This window comes from Apium graveolens, chromosome 11 (assembly GCF_009905375.1).
Source record: "Apium graveolens cultivar Ventura chromosome 11, ASM990537v1, whole genome shotgun sequence".
Lineage (NCBI taxonomy): Eukaryota > Viridiplantae > Streptophyta > Magnoliopsida > Apiales > Apiaceae > Apium > Apium graveolens.
This window is the reverse complement of record NC_133657.1, coordinates 88,825,520-88,842,503: the sequence shown is the minus strand read 5'-3', so window position 1 is coordinate 88,842,503 and position 16,984 is coordinate 88,825,520.

Sequence of the window (16,984 nt, the reverse complement as noted above, 5' to 3'; positions counted from 1 at the left end):
TTATCCTTCGAACTATCTCAATGTTTCCTCGAATCCTCCCTACTTAAAGGGGATAAAATATATGCACCTCTTATGCCTTCAACCGTCAACTTTAACTCATGGTGAATCACCCTCATCCTGACGATCATATACTTTTCTATTTCTATTAATATGATTCTTTAGGGTTTCCTCATACCCAACTCCCTTATCATTCCTCAAACTCTGTTGCCTTTATATTCCTTTCCACCTCAATTCCTTTTTATTTTCCTTTCTCTTATCATTATTTCATGAACCAACACAACATAAGCATTGATTTCAAATATCCCGTCATTCTGGATTCGCGTCTTCAGAACGAATCTTAATAACTTTTACAGCTTAGACTCATAATTCATCATACTCGTCTGTCTTTGTTCTGGCTCTAAAGCTTTTACACTATCTCCTTATCTTTGGGAATTACTTTCCCGAAAACAATTGACTGAACTTAAATCAGTTTATTCTAACCTCTGGCTCCGTGCCTTTCTTGGTCTTTCACCAATGGGTGGTCTCTCTCTTAGGAGGGTAAGTGACAAAAACGGTTTTTGTGGTTCATCAATCATTTTGAATCTCAAATGATTCCTATATTTCCTTTAGCCAGGTTCTTGCCTCGGCTGGGTCAGCCTGTTCCTTGGAACTCTGAGAGCTTAGCGATTTAAAGGTCATGAAAGAATTTCACACCACATTGTTTCCTCAAGGTGGTGGTTGGGAATAAAATATAAGTTCTATTTAGACAGGTTCATGAATTTCCGTATAGGAGTACCGTCTCGGGTCTCCTTATCTCGCTCGACTTTTGCTTTCTTAGTCTAAATATTTCTTCCTACTCCCCATAATTGGAGTCATCTTTTAATTTAAAATCTTCATTTTCCACTTTATTATATTCCGGGTTCTTTATATCTTAATTGCAACCTCCCTGATTATCACATTCAGGGTTTGCTCTAAATCTTATTCCTCAAACTATGGCTCTCATCTAAGTTCTCATCCTTACGCTCTTGAACTTTCGGAACCCAAATTCTATAAGAATACCTCATTATTCCCTTATCATCTTTCTCGATATTAATCTTTTATCTAATTGTTGGCTCTCTGCCTTCATTCATAACTTTTTCTGGCATAATATGATCTTTTCCAATAATTCGGGCTGTATTGCAATCTCAAACAGCTTTTCGGTACCGGCTCCGGTTACCTTCACTTCTATTTTCATTTTCTCAAAATCTCTTATAAACTCTCCAAAAGACATTATCATCTTGAGTCTCTCCTTTTTACTAAGGGCATCAGCCACCATATTGGCTTTCCCCGAATGATAAAGAATCTCCCAATCATTATTCTTGATTAGCTCTAACTGCCTCCTCTGGCATACGTTGAGCTCTTTCTACGTGAAAATGTACTAGAGCACTTATGGCTTAGGTAATTCTCGCACTTCTCTCCATACAAGTAGTGCGTCCAATCCTTAGGGTAAAACTATTGCCACGAGCCTAAGCTCATGAGCGGGGATATCGAATTTCATATTACCTTAATTGTCTTGACATGTACGCGATTACCTTACCGTGCTGCATAAGCACGCACCCTAAGCCCTTGTGCGAAGCGTCACTACACATCATAAAATCTCATTTTCCATCCGGCAACGCCAACATAGGGAACGTCACCAACCTTTGCTTCGGTTCTTAAAAGTTGTTCTCGCATTTCTCTGTCCATTCGAACTTCTCAGTCTTACGAGTAAGCCGCGTTAAAGGGGCTACTATCTTTACAAACTTGAACGAACCTCCGGTAGTGACCGGCCAATCCTACCTCTGGTAGTCGACCTAACCATGGTCATCAATTCATCAGTGGTCCTTTATCCAATCTTATCAGGATCCTCCATGGGATCCTCCTCAACAACTATCCCTTCTAGGACAACATCCTCAACCGCTACATCCTCAATATCAACATCATCCGCTCCTGCATTAGGACACTCTATCGGATCCACAATCCGATCTCTAATTAGTAATAAAATATCATCGCGATGTTGCTCCTCAACCTCAGGGTTCGGAGTCCCGCTACCATATACGATAACGAACTACGCTCCTATCACGATATTTATAAGGGTTCCCATAAGGGTTTTAACTGTCAGTACTACGTTAGGTAGCCCGACTATGAACTTGGCAAGAGTTCTTATTATCTTAGTGAACTTATTATCTTAACGTCCCATCATCTCTGAGGTTTATAACGCTTAGCTCTGATACCATTTCTGTAACACCCCCAAATCCGGGGTCGGGGATCCGGGTTGTCACGAGTTCCATTTCCCTTAACAACACCCAATCTTAATAAATAATCAACTACTCTGTACTGTGACCCCACAATAAACACACACCACAAGTTATAGTCTCAGAGATGAATATCCAAAAATAATCACAAGTCGTTTTATTCCACAATTATATGCCAATACACCTTAAACAGGTTTCTGAATAAATTTACATTTCTTTGCCATTATTACAATTCATAAATATACATAATCTGATATATCAAAAGTTGAAAGCCTAGCCTATTGGTAGTTCCTACCTCAGCTATGGCGGCATCAGTGCTTCTAGAAAACTGCGGAACGTCTCCTAACCTCTTGCGAATCGGGAGCTTGGTCCGGTTCATCTTGTCTATCTGATGTTGTGTGATGAAAGAAGAAAGCAAGGGTGAGCAGCAAGCCCACCAAAATAATATGTATAATGATTAACAATATATGAGCCTTCTCATAGTACTCATGAAAGTCTTGGTCAAAAGAAATGAACCAAGTTGATATCTTAATGCGATGAAGTCGCAAAATATTCAGTATATATATATATACATATATACTTTTCAAAATATTGGAAGTCCCCTTCCATGCACAATATACACAAAGTCCCAGTGTATAACTGTATAAAAAAAATATCGTTGCAAGGTGATCTCATATATCTAACCTTGTCTCAACGTTTTTCTGAAAATCTTTGTCATTCATAAGACAATTATTAATTAGATATAAGTTTAAAAGATGAAGTTACAAGATACCCCAATATACTTATATCTTTCCCAAATACTACTTGAACTACCACCGTTCAAGTTATAATTAGCTTCAAAAGTTCATCACATAGATGAGACTATAAGGCAAGATTTGAATAGATTAAATCTTTAAAATATTATCAAAATAAAATGAAGTTACGAGATACTTCATTTGATGTAAACATCATTTTGAAAACTTGACCCTGCCAACACTCAACAATCGCCCAACCGTAGCCTTTCTATCGAAGTGCTCTGGGTAGTGTTGCAGAAATTATCCAATTGGATGATGAACTCATTACGGGAGTTTGCCGCGCCAGGAAGACCACTTACGATGATCAGTCGTAGTAGTACAACCCCACCATTTTCTACATGTAGAGGAGAACCTGTCGGATTTACTTGTCAACCGAACACTGAACTCCTAAGGAATGGACCGCCTTAGCGGAACTTCCAGGCCATTTGGGCCAATATAATAAGGCTGGGCCGGCGCTACTCGGCCACTTACGCCACTCCTAGTTCAGAAGAAATCCATGACTCTGAAACGTAAAGCTTGTCCCCACTTTCCCAAGTAGAAACTTGTTGATACGGCTCCACCAAGAAGTCGTATCTATTTGGAAAGGAGAACTCACCGATATTTCCCAGGCGATGCCTGTTAATGGATTAACTTGTTCCAAGAATTTTACTTCCCGAGTGTTGGGTAAGTAATCAATTCATTTATCAAAACAGCAACCTTGTTGCGAATATAAAACACACCACAGAGCCGGATCCCTCAGGTTTTGAGCGAGTATTTAAATCCCCTTCGAAAGGAGGATCTTAAAAAAATGAGTTTTGGGATCCGCTCTAACTTTTAAAAAAAATCATTTTGAAGACTCGCAAAATATTTTTAAGAATGTTTGGAGTGAAGCTGATTTAATGAAGTAAATCAGTCCCTAGAATATTTAGAAAATGTCTGAATATTATTATTTAAATAATATTCCCATAAAGAATAATCTTTATAAAATAATTGAAGTAGAAGTATTAAAACTTATACTTGAAATGAATAGCAAATAATCAAAGATATACTTATACGAAAGTAATATCTTTATTTGAATAATCAAAAGTAAGTTTGATTATCGACACCTTATTCTTTAATACAATAAAGAATATTATTAAGTAATAAGCGGAGTCATAATACCTCGAATGAATATTATAAATAATATCCATTAAATAAAATAAAGGAGTCATACATCCTCAAATGAATATCCAAGTAATATTCAATAAATAATATAAAGGAGTCATAAGTCCTCGAATGAATATTCAAGATAATATTCATTAATAAAATAAAGTTATCGAATAAACCTTATTCGATTAATAGTTTTGAAAACTATAACCATATATATATAAATATATATATATATATATAAAATCTACTCGGGATCCTCGACTCCCGGTTTTAGAAAATGTTTTCACCTTTGGGTCCCTATACTAAGGGTATATGCAAATTACCGTTATTCTCTAGCATAGGTATTATCAACTGAATCAAAAGATATATATGGAAAGAATGCGAAACAGGCATGCATATATATATACCATAGCGGTATGCTTCAATATATTGCATCATTTGCTAATTAACCAACATGCATCTATCGCAAGATAATGCAAATACATATATTCATCACAACAACAGTTATAACGGGTAGAAAACTTGCCTGAGCGACTGGGGGTGATAAAAGGCTCGGGACGAGTCTGGTAACCTATAAACAACAAGTAAGTTGGAATTAAACCAAAGTCACTTGTAAATCTATACTCTAACTACCTTAGACTCTAACGCTCGCTTTGCGCTCACTGATTCGCTTAAGTCACTCGAGTACCCTCGGCTCCACCATTTTTTATAATTTAACCATTACAAGTTTTAAGGCAATTCCTTCGCGAGTGTCTTACCAACTGCCTAACACTCTTACCATAATTGTTTCATATACTAATTAACCCTTTTTGGTCTTTAACCTATGTTTCAAAGTAAGGCGAGGGGAAAAGTTTCGTTCGCAAAACGCCGTTACTTAAAACGGTCGTTTCTCCTAAACCGTACATCGGAATCAAATGAACTACATATCAAAACGAAGCTCGTTACATGAACTATCTAAAAATGGAAATGGTAATAATCTATCAGGGAGTTTTCAGGTCCAAATGTTATGAACAAAAGCAGTCTAAAGTAAATCGGACATTATGACGGCTATGTTTACGCGATTACCAATATTTAAACTACTCCAATTAACCACCAACCAACTCATAACCATCAATACAACAAAACTTCACCTAAACCATACCACATCAGTCCATAATCTCCAAGGTTTTCAACTCAAACAACCACAATCAAGACCTATGAACTATAATCAAGCTTCAATTACCAAAACACTTCCAAATCAAACCAAACTACTAATAATCACAATCCATACTTCCCATTTCACAAAACCAACCATTAAACTTACTAACAAATAAAGTAAAGGCTAGGGTTTGAAGTTTATACCTTCCTTGGGAGGTGTTAAGTTGCTAGGAAGCCTTAGGGAGCCTCCTACAAGCTTGATCTTTCCAAAGAAATCAAGAACACAAAGTTAGGCTTTGAAGTTTCTAAAAGTCCGATTTAAAGAACTGTAAAACTGAGGGTCTTACCATGATTATTTGGACGAGACTTGTGAACAAGAGTTGTAGGCCATCTCAATACCTTTCCAATGAGCTATAGAACACAATATTTGAGTGAGAAATGAAGGAGATACAGCAGTTTTAGTGTGCTGGTTCTGTTTTGGCCGAGAGCAATGGAAATGGGGGAGGAAATGCTTTTGCTTTATTGTGTTGGTAGAATAATGTGGTGGATAATGATGGGTTCTCTTGATATTTTGCTAGGTTAATAATAAACAAAGGAGTTAGTGGAAGATGATCTCACCATTTGCCATGTGTTGGTGATTTGTGGTGAGATGAGATCATCCCTAGTTAACTATATAATTAACTAGCCATTCCTTCCTAACTATCACTTGGTTTCTTGTTTGATCAACCATCCACTTGCCTTGCCACTTGCAAAGGTATTTACAAGAGTCGTTATTCATTTCTTTGTCCGGTTATCACTCAATCTCGTTGATCGTTTGGTTAAATACCTTAATGGTTTTATTGATAAAATCTTCTTGGTATTTTTAATACCTAAATTAATTCTCCTTTATAATCCTTGAATTTAAAATCCTTCATCTTAATATTAATTCCTTAAATCCCTTAATGTCTGGTGGAAATCTCGGGGAAAAATAAAAGTGCTCGTTTTCAAAATCCGACCGCTTTTACATACACTTATTTTCTTTATGGAATACTAATACGATCTTAGAATTTCCATAACAGTACTCCTATATATCGTGGTCTGATAATTTTTCTTAATCAGCATTGTCAGCAAAAGTTACTATTCATCCGGGTTTCAAAAATCTCCAAAATTTGGGGTTATTACAGAAACTGTGGTGACTACGCCAAAGGAAGATACACTTGTGCAGGGGGAGCATACTGAAGATACAACCACATCTCAAGAAGCATCAGAACCTACAACTTGTTCTTCAAGTTTTGATTCATCAAGTTCTGATGGGCCAAGTTCTGATAATTCTGGGAACTCCAATTTTGAAGGATCCAACTCCGAGAGCATAATTTCAGGGGGAGCATCAGAAAAGGTTGATGAAGACAGCATGGATCATGGGGGAACATCCAGTTCTAGAGAAAACATTCCATCTGCAAGGAAGTGGACTAAAGCACATACACCTGACTTAATTATTGGAAATCCTGATGCAGGTTTCAGAACTAGATCAGCTACATCAAATGAATGTCTCTATCACTCTTTTCTTTCTCAGACTGAACCAAAGAAAGTGGAAGAAGCTCTTCAAGATGCTGATTGGGTGCAAGCAATGCAGGAAGAGTTAAATGAATTTGAAAGAAATAAATTATGGACCCTAGTGCCAAGACCAAAGAACAGATCTGTAGTTGGTACAAAGTGGGTGTTCAGAAACAAAACTGATAGTGATTGCATAATTACAAGGAATAAAGCAAGGCTGGTTGCAAAAGGATATTCACAACAGGAGGGAATTGATTATGATGAAACATTTGCACCAGTTGCTAGATTGGAAGCCGTAAGGATATTTTTGGCTTATGCTGCTCACAAAAAGTTTACAGTATTTTAAATGGATGTAAAAAGTGCTTTTCTTAATGGAAAATTGGAAGAAGAAGTATATGTTGAACAACCTCCAGGTTTTGTAGATTTAAAATTTCCTAATCATGTTTACAGACTTGACAAAGCACTTTATGACCTTAAGCAAGCTCCAAGAGCATGGTATGAGACATTAGCTCAGTTTCTTCTAGAAAGTGGATTTAACAGAGGGACTATTGACAAAACACTGTTTTATCTCAACCATGGAAAGGACTTACTTTTGGTGCAGATATATGTTGATGATATCATTTTTGGTTCTACAAATGACAGACTTTATAAAAGGTTTGCCAAGCTAATGCAATCAAGATATCAAATGAGTATGATGGGAGAACTTAGCTATTTTCTGGGCCTTCAAGTCAAGCAGAATGAAGAAGGAACTTTTATTTGTCAATCTAAGTACACCAGAAATTTGTTGAAGAAATTTGGAATGCAAGATTGTTCAAGTGCATCCACTCCTATGGCCACTGCAACAAAATTGGATAAGGATACTGGTACATCAGTAGATTTTACTGATTACAGAGGTATGATTGGCTCACTACTCTATCTAACTGCAAGTAGACATGATATCATGTATGCTACCTGTCTTTGTGCAAGATTTCAAGCAGATCCAAGAGAACCTCACTTAACAGCTGTGAAAAGAATTTTCAAATACCTTAAGGGTACAGCTGATCTGGGATTGTGGTATCCTAGAGAATCAGACTTTAAGCTAATAGGTTACTCAGATGCAGATTTTGCAGGATGCAAAATTGACAGGAAAAACACAAGTGGAAGCTGCCAATTTCTTGGAGGCAGATTAGTTTCTTGGTTTAGCAAGAAACAGAACTCAATTTCCACATCAACTGCAGAAGCAGAGTACATTGCTACAGGAAGCTATTGTGCACAGATTCTTTGGATGAAGAATCAGTTACTGGATTATGGGTTAATATATTCTAAAATCCCTATTTACTGTGATCATCAAAGTGCTATTGCTATGTCAGGTAATCCAGTTCAACACTCAATAGCAAAGCACATCAGCATTAGGTACCACTTCATAAGGGAACATGTGGATGAAGGTACAGTGGAATTGTATTTTGTCCTAATAGATCAACAACTAGCAGATATTTTCACAAAACCACTATGTGAAGCAACCTTTACAAGATTAGTAAATGAACTTGGAATGGTTTCAGGTTCTTTTTCTAAATCTGCTTAGTTTATGTTCTGATACATCAGACTTTGTGATCAGTATTTACAGATATTACTATCTTTGTGAATTCTGTGCCTAAATTGATAATTATGTTTAAATGCTGATTGTTGTCTGATGTGAATTTCTAAACTCTGATAGTGATATGAATGTTTCTGTGACTATTCAATCCAATGAGGATAATTGTGCTAGATGCTGAACTAGTAGTCTTTAATATACTAAAGATCCCATGTCTGAAGTAATTGTTTATGTGGAAATCTCTTAACACAAGCAAATTCTGATATTGAGCTTAGTTGAAGTTTACTTTGTGTATCTTATTACTAAGTCAAAAACTAGAATAGTGCTTCTTATCTGTTAAGTTCTGATGTTAGTAAATCTGATGGATGTACTAAGTGCTGATAAGCCTCACTTATCAATAGAAAAGAAAAGAAATAAAAATCAGGTACTCCTTTGAGATCTAGAGTAAAAAGTATGGAAGGGAAGACCCAAGTGCATTGCTGGTATTAAGTAATATGCATTAGAAAAGCAAAATAAAGTTTTCTTGGTGACTTTTCACATTCTCCGATTACTGGAGAAATACTCTGATAAAAGCATAAATTCTGATAAGCAGTCGTGACTCACTTACACTGAGAAGCCACTGTAAAAAGGAATTTCAAAAGATGCATAAAATGAGCACAAAACAGTTGAGGTGGACTCATGCATGAACTCATTCTACAGTAGACTTCAGAATAATGACAGATTTTAAGCAAAGTTCTTAGTTATGCCTTATTTTTAAGATGTACTGAAGTGAATCAGACTTTACTCTTTGTCTGATATTTAGCTTAATGCACACACATACACTCCATATGAATGATGAAAATTACTGTGGTTATAAATATTATTTTGGATGAACTATTTAAGTGTTAGTTGCATAAACTATGAGGACAAGTTCTGATGGAAGTTCTGATGATTAAGTTCTGATGTACCCATATCAGTATTTGTGTGAAGAATTACAGGAATAAACATTCACTTTTCGAGTTAAGAAGCAATATTCTGATGACTTTTAAATTCTGATAATAATCAAGTTCTGATGCTGACGTGGCAATATTTATTTACTTGGTTTATTTTTGGTCATTACCTCAACGGTCACATTTTTTTCTTCAGAATATTGGTTTATGTGAGATAAAGCAGTAATAATCATTTGTTTAGTGGGAACAGTTTTTTTAAAACTGAACGTGCAAAGTCATAATTGCTTCTTTACCATGCCCATTAACTTTTGCCTTAACTGCTGCATGTTGGACATGTGTAAAGGTCTGTTCCACTCCTCATTAACTGCTGTAACGTGGGTTGTCTAAGTAAAAGAGATAAAAGATTTTCAAATCTTTTATTCATATTTTTATTCTATTTCACTCTCTCTCTTTTCTTATTCTCTCACATTTTCTAACGGTTCACTATACAGACATTTCAACAAACACCTTTCAGGCAAACAAGTTTCTCACTTATTTCTGATGGCGCCCAAAGATTTAATTGTTGATGGAGCCAAGTTTGTACCAAATAACTATGCTGCAATCTTGAACAAGGCTGAAGCTCCATCAGATTTGCACTTTGTGCAAGATTTCTTAGCAAATAGTGAGATTGGGTATGCTTTGACCCAACCTCAAACCATTTCAAGCCAACAAGTTCTGACATTTTGGCGGACTGGGATTTTTGATGATGGTGGTGCTACTGGTACTCCAAGCATCTTATTTGAAGTAAATGATGTTGAACATGTAGTTACTCCTGGGGCAGTTTGCAAAGCTCTCCACTTACCAGAAGGCTGTACATTCTCAACAGTGGGGGACCCTGTTCTACAGCAGGTTATGGCCAGTTTGGGTTATGAGAAAAGTTTAGGAAAGCTTGGACAACTGAAAAGAGCAAATATCAGGACAGAATGGATCTTTTTCTTTGATTGCATCACTAATGCATTCGCCAATAAATGCTCCAACTTTGATGCTATTCCAATCATGAGTCAGCAAATCGGGTATGCTCTTATTCATCAAACTCACTTTGATTTTGCAAGTGCTATGCTAGGTTTCATAGGGGATAGGATGACAGAGGATAAGAATGTAGTATACTTTGCTAGATTCTATCAACTTATATATACTTTTTGTTGTGCTGATGAACCCCAACCTACCACTGATTTAATTCCACCCTTTAAGCTTGCAAAAAGGGCTTTTAATGATTTGTTAAATGCTGACATTAAGAAATAAGTGGTTAGACCCTTACAAATACCCCAGTTAGTAAAACAGATACTGGTAAATGTTGATCCTCAAACTTACACATCTGTTTACCATGATGTTCAACCCACATCCCAGCCACCACAACAGCCATCAGAACATACCACATCTACACAAACACCTCAAACTTCTCAACCTCAACCTACTCAACCCTCAATCAGGACATATTTCAAACCATCACAGTCATCTCAATCTCAACCTTCAGCACATCCTATGAAGCCTTCATCTTCCAAACCCAAGAGGACTAAGACAGTACCTCAGACTCAACAGAAGAGAAGGAAACTTGTTCTGAGAGATGAGTCAGACAATGAGGAATAGGTTACCATGTCTGAACCTGTTGTAATAGAAGCTGAGAAGATCTCTTCTCAGAAAGACACTGTAACTGGGAGTTCTAGGCCTCTCAAAAGGCTTAGAAAGCTAAATCCTGATGATAAAGCTCCTACAGTGTCTCCACCCTTGAAGAAAATGAAAAAGCAAAGAGCTCACAGGGACACAGTTGAGTCAGAATCAGAAGATGAGGAAGCAGCTAAGGAAGGGGGTCAGGAATCTCTTATCCCAACAGAACCAATTGTTATTGAATCACTTCCTTCAGCACAACCAGAAACTGCTCAAGACAGAGTGTCTACTCCTCCCGTGTCACCTATAATTGAACAAGTACATACTGATGACCCAGGTACAAGTGCTGAGATTGATATTCATAACTTGATTGTGCCTGAGGTTTTGTACTTAGAAGCTCCACCAACTCAAATCACTCCACCAACAATACCAATTCTAGATGCTGATTTTAATGAAGATATTCTTACTACACCAATTCTGAATCTGGATGATGAAAATCAGATTTTAGGTGGGCATCAAGGTTTGGCTGTTGATCAGAACTTAGTTGGAGATCAGCACTTAAAGGATGATGTTAAAGCCTCAATAGCCTCTCATACTATTCTTTTATCAGAGGATGCTGATGATGCTGATTCTATAAGTTCTGGAGCTGCTTATGCTATACTTACTGGTGAAGCTGCTGCCAATGTAGATGCTGATGCAGCTGGTCCATCTGGACATGCACCTCAACAAGCTCCAAACAAAGCTGAATTAATCAGGAAGTTTGTTAGAGAAGATGCACCAGTACCTTGGAGTGAAACTCCAAGAGGAAGGGAGTGGACTAAGGAATGGAACAAAGTTGATTTTGTTCCTTCTTCAACCATACTTGCTGAGCACTTGACCAAGGCTGATGAGATGCTAGTCAATGATGATTTCAAGACACAACTCAGAGTTACTGCACTAAGTACAAGGCACCTTCAAGGTCAACAATCTGTAACTCAGGCCAAGGTATACAAGATTCAAGAATCCATAAATCAACAAGATATGCTTGTCAAGCTGGACAAGAAAAGGTTTTTCAAACCTACCTTTGACAGAATTGAGTACATTGAGAAAATTCAGGAGAATCAATAGGCTCAGATTGATGAAATTTTGAAGAATCAAGCTTCTCATCAAAATCAACTCAATGAGATCCAATCCTCAGTGGAATTGATTGTCTCTCTTCTTTTACCCGCTGATGCCAAAAAGGGGGAGAAAGTAATTAAGTCCAAATGCAAAACTGCTAAGACACTGAAGGGAAAGGATGATGAAAAAGATGACCAGGGAAACTCTTGAATGGGTGGAGGTCATGGTCAAGGTAAAGGTTTTTCATCATGCAAAGCTGGAACTACAAGTCAAATGACAAGTTCTGATACTGGGAGAAGAATAAGTTCTGATACTGGTAAAAGGATAAGTTCTGATGGACATCTAAAACTTGATGAGGAAATTTCAACACGGGTTATTTCTGAAAGAAAATCCAGGAATGGACTTTGAGAGTCTAAAGGAAGAAGAAGCTAGACTTAAGTTATAAAAAGTCAACTCCAAATCTAAAGCTTCTGTTGTTGAAAAGAAACTTCCTAAGGCTAAAGGGATTATGATAAAAGAAAGGACAAATCCTGAGGCAACTAAAGCCAAATCACAAGTGGAGATAGGTCCAAGGTCCAAGGGCAAAGAAAAAGTTGATGAACCTGTAAAGGTTTATGTGCCATTCATGAATGAAGAAATATCTGATGAAGATGCTAGTCTTACTCTGATAAAAAGGAAGATTTCTCAAACAACCTCTGACATGGCTCACGTTGTTCAGAGTCAAGATATAGTAAGTTCTGATATGACAGTGAAGCAAACAACCTCTGACATAGCTCAAGTTGGCTTGATATCAGAAGATAAGGAAAGGGAAACCTCTTACATTGCTCATGTTAAACCTTCAAAGTTACTCCTACGAGGATTCACTAAAGCTAAACAGACTCAATCTTTGAAGACTGCAACAAGTGGTTTTGAAGCAAGAGTTGTTACAGGAAAAGAAGCCAGAGATAAATCTGGATTGGGTAGTGCTGATGAAAGAAGAATACAGAACACAACCAATGATCCAACTTCTTTAAGTGAACCAGGTGTTGGAGCAACTCCTGAAAGATTAAATCAGCTTGAATCTGTATAGATGGTTTACCATACATTTTTGAAAGAACACATCTTGTTATATTTTATGACAGATCGAAGGGTATACCATATTAGGCAGAATGCTATACCACTGAAGTATTTTGAGGAACTGGAACATGTTCTATTTTTACTTCAAGTGAAGAACAGATTAACAGATAGTGCTGCAAATTATTTGAAGACTCAAATTGAAAGACAGAAGAAGCTTTACTCTGTAAAGTCTGACAGTACATACTATCCCAAGTACAGAGATCACAAAGGTGATATTGTCGAGATGAAGCCTAACTCTACTATGATTATAACTACTTTTCTGGGTTATAAGGCTGTGGAATTCAATCTTGAGTCTGACAAGGCATATTTAATCAGACTAGATCAGGATATAAGGAAAGCTAGAATAAATGATCTCAGGGCTGCTATCTTTCAAATTGGTGAAAATACAGTTGAATTGAAGAATGCTAAAAGGAGGATGGTTAATGAACTTGAATATGCTGATAGATGTTTGTTAAAGAACTATCTCAGAACAACTCCTGATATCAAAGAGATCAGTAATTGAAGCCAAGTCAAAGATCTACAACTGCTTAAATTATGATATGTATACAGACTGAAGCTGTTATCAGACCTTGAGGATGGTAAAGCTACAAGGACTGTAAGTTGTAGTTATCTAGTCAAATTTTCATGCTTTTGTACTTAATGTTTTTGACATCATCAAATATCTGTTAAACTTGTATATTATGCTAATTTACAAGTTGGGGGAGATTGTTAGATATATTTGACAATGTCATGACTAATATGATTTGTGTTTAGTTTTCAGATCTTACTTAACAGGACAAATCAGTACTTAATTGGAAATCAGTACTTATACTGAAGTCAGAACTTAAGATATCAGAACTTAAGTTGTCAGAACTTAAGTTATCAGGAGATAATATCAGGACTTAAGGAGACTTTCAGATAAGGAAGGCGGCTGATTGAAAGGAAAGAAGATCAAGACAAACGCAAGAAGAGATATGCATGAAGAAGGAATTCTATGAAGAATAGAATACTTGGAAGAAAAGATAACTAGTTAATATATTTTAGGAAGCAGAATTATATTCCATATCAATTAGAATTTATCTTGTAACTGTGTAGTATATAAACACAGACATAGGGTTTACACTATATGTGTTATAATAATCGAAGTTATTATTTATTGTAACCCTAGCAGCTCTCGTGATAATTTGTTCATCATTGAGAGATGACAGTTCCATATTGTAACAGAGTTTATTGTGTTAAATAAAATCTATTTTCTGTGTTCTTATATATTCGATTTGATTGTGATAAACACTGTATTCAACCCCCTTCTACAGTGTGTGAGACCTAACAAAACTGTCAAACAAGAAAATGAATATTTGAATAACAAGCTGAAGTGTGCTAGTGAAATAGAAGCTGTGTTGAGGGAAAAGATAGAGAAGAATGAAGTGAAGTTGAAGTCTTTCAGGAATGCTTCTCAGTTAGTTGGTCAGTACCATGAGAAGAACAAGCCATGTGCTAACATAGCTATTGGCCTTGACTATGATGTCTTGAACAACAACAAGAAAATTGAAAGTGACAGAGGCAAAATAATTACAAATGAAGATGTCCCAGTTATGCTGAGAAAAGTTGAGTCACCTGTGTTCAAGGCATGTGAAGTCAATTTCAGTGAAGAGGTGTTGGTCATCAAGAAAGAACTTGCATATGAAGATAAAGAAATGAAAAATGAAGAAACCACTCCTGCTGAAAGAAAGAAGAAGCCCATGGTTAACCAAGCCGCTAAGACACCTGTCAATGAAGTCAAGACTAAGAATACATGATGGAAGAAAAAGAACAGGAATGGCAAGATAGGAGTTAACAAGAGCAACAACTTTGCATTTATTGTAGATTCCCCCAAAAAGCAATGTCAGAAATATGGCTCAATAAATCATCTAAATCACCTTCGTAAAAAGGATGTTAATAAGCCAAAAGTGGGAGCCTGCAAGTATAATGAAGCAAACATAGTGGCAGACGCTCTTAGTAGGAAGAACTTGGGAGGTGTTGCATCTCTCATTACTCAGTTGTGCCTTATTTCAGATTTGGAGTGATTGGGTGTTGAGTTGTATGTTAGAGGGTCAGGAGGTAGCATTGCAAGTTTGAAAGTGAAAATAAATCTTGTTTCAAGGGTTAAGGAAGCTTAGAAGAATGATACAGGTTTGGAAGCTATTGGATCTGATGTGGCAGGTGGCAAGAAAAAATATATTCGTGTTGATGATGAGGGTGTGATATGGTTGGATATTAATTGTGCATGCCCGCAGACTCGATGATTCGTGAAGAAATTTTAAAGGAGGCTCATAGTTCTTCATTCTCTATTCATCCAGCTTCCACTAAGATGTATAGGGATTTGAAGAAGCACTTTTGGTAGAGTGGAATGAAAGGCGACATAGCTGAATTTGTGGGAAAATATCTTACATGTCAACAAGTGAAGATAGACCAATAGTGGCCTAAAAGACTATTACAACAACTAGATATTCCAGTTTGGAAGTGGGAAAACATTACTATTGATTTGGTAAATCATTTATCGAGGACTTTCAAGAAGAATGATGTCATATGGGTGGTGGTTGATAGACTTACTAAGTCCGCTCACTTCTTACCTATTAGAGAGACTACTCTTGTTCATGAGTTAGCAGAGATTTTTCAGCGTGATATTATTAGACTTCATGGTGTGCCTGTGTCGATAGTTTCTGACAGGGATACGAGGTTTACATTACATTTTTGGAAGGGGTTCCAGCAAGCTTGGGGTACGCGACTTAATTTTAGTACAGTTTATCATCCGCAGACCGATGGACAGTCAGAAAGGACGATCCAGACGTTGGAGGATATGTTGAGGGCTTGTGCGATGGATTGGACAGGTGATTGGGATAAATATTTGTATCTGTTAGAGTTTGTGTACAATAATAGCTGGCACGTGAGTATTGATATGCAACCATTTGAGGCTTTGTACGGTAGGAGGTGTAGGGCACCATCTTGTTGGGATGAGGTTGGTGAAAGAGTCATTGAAGGGCCAGAGTTGGTTAGAATCACTAATGAGAAGGTAGAGAAAGTTTGAAAGAAGCACGATTATATCAAAAGAGTCATGCAGACCATCATCGAAAGTTTGGTTGATTTGAACCAGGTGATCATGTGTTCCTGAAGGTGTCGCCTTGTAAGGGTGTGAAGCATTTTGGTATGATATAAGGTATACCGACTGTAATACCCCTACAACGGGTTAACTCAGTATACCTTATATCACTCCAAGGGTCAAATAAAAATAGTCTCGCAAAGTTTTAAAATCAAATAATTCAGATTTTCAAAACAGTAGGTGTCATAAATAATTTTTGAAAACTGCATAAACATATATTTAAAATTTTCCAAATCAAATTCTAAAACAATTTTCGGAAGTCAAAATGATCAAACAATATTAAAGGAGCGAATAAAATATGGAATTGAACAAATCAGAGATATTTAATTTCTAAGAGGAGTAACTCCGAATAAAAAGGGGACAAAATCCGTACCTCAAATATCGCAAACACTAATACAATCGAAATTTGCACGATCCGCTATACTCACGATCCCGAATCTAGAATAAAATTTTAGATTTATTATTGATACAATCTATTTATTATATTTATTACTCACCCTAATATATCTTATAAACATCATTAAAATTGTTATCCATCTCCATCAATAACCAAAAATTCTTAAGTTTGTACATCATAACTGGTGCATATACTTAAATAAAAATTCAATTATAAAGATGTATCACTGTGACTTGGTTAAACAAACTTGACAACTGTGAGATCAGGGATT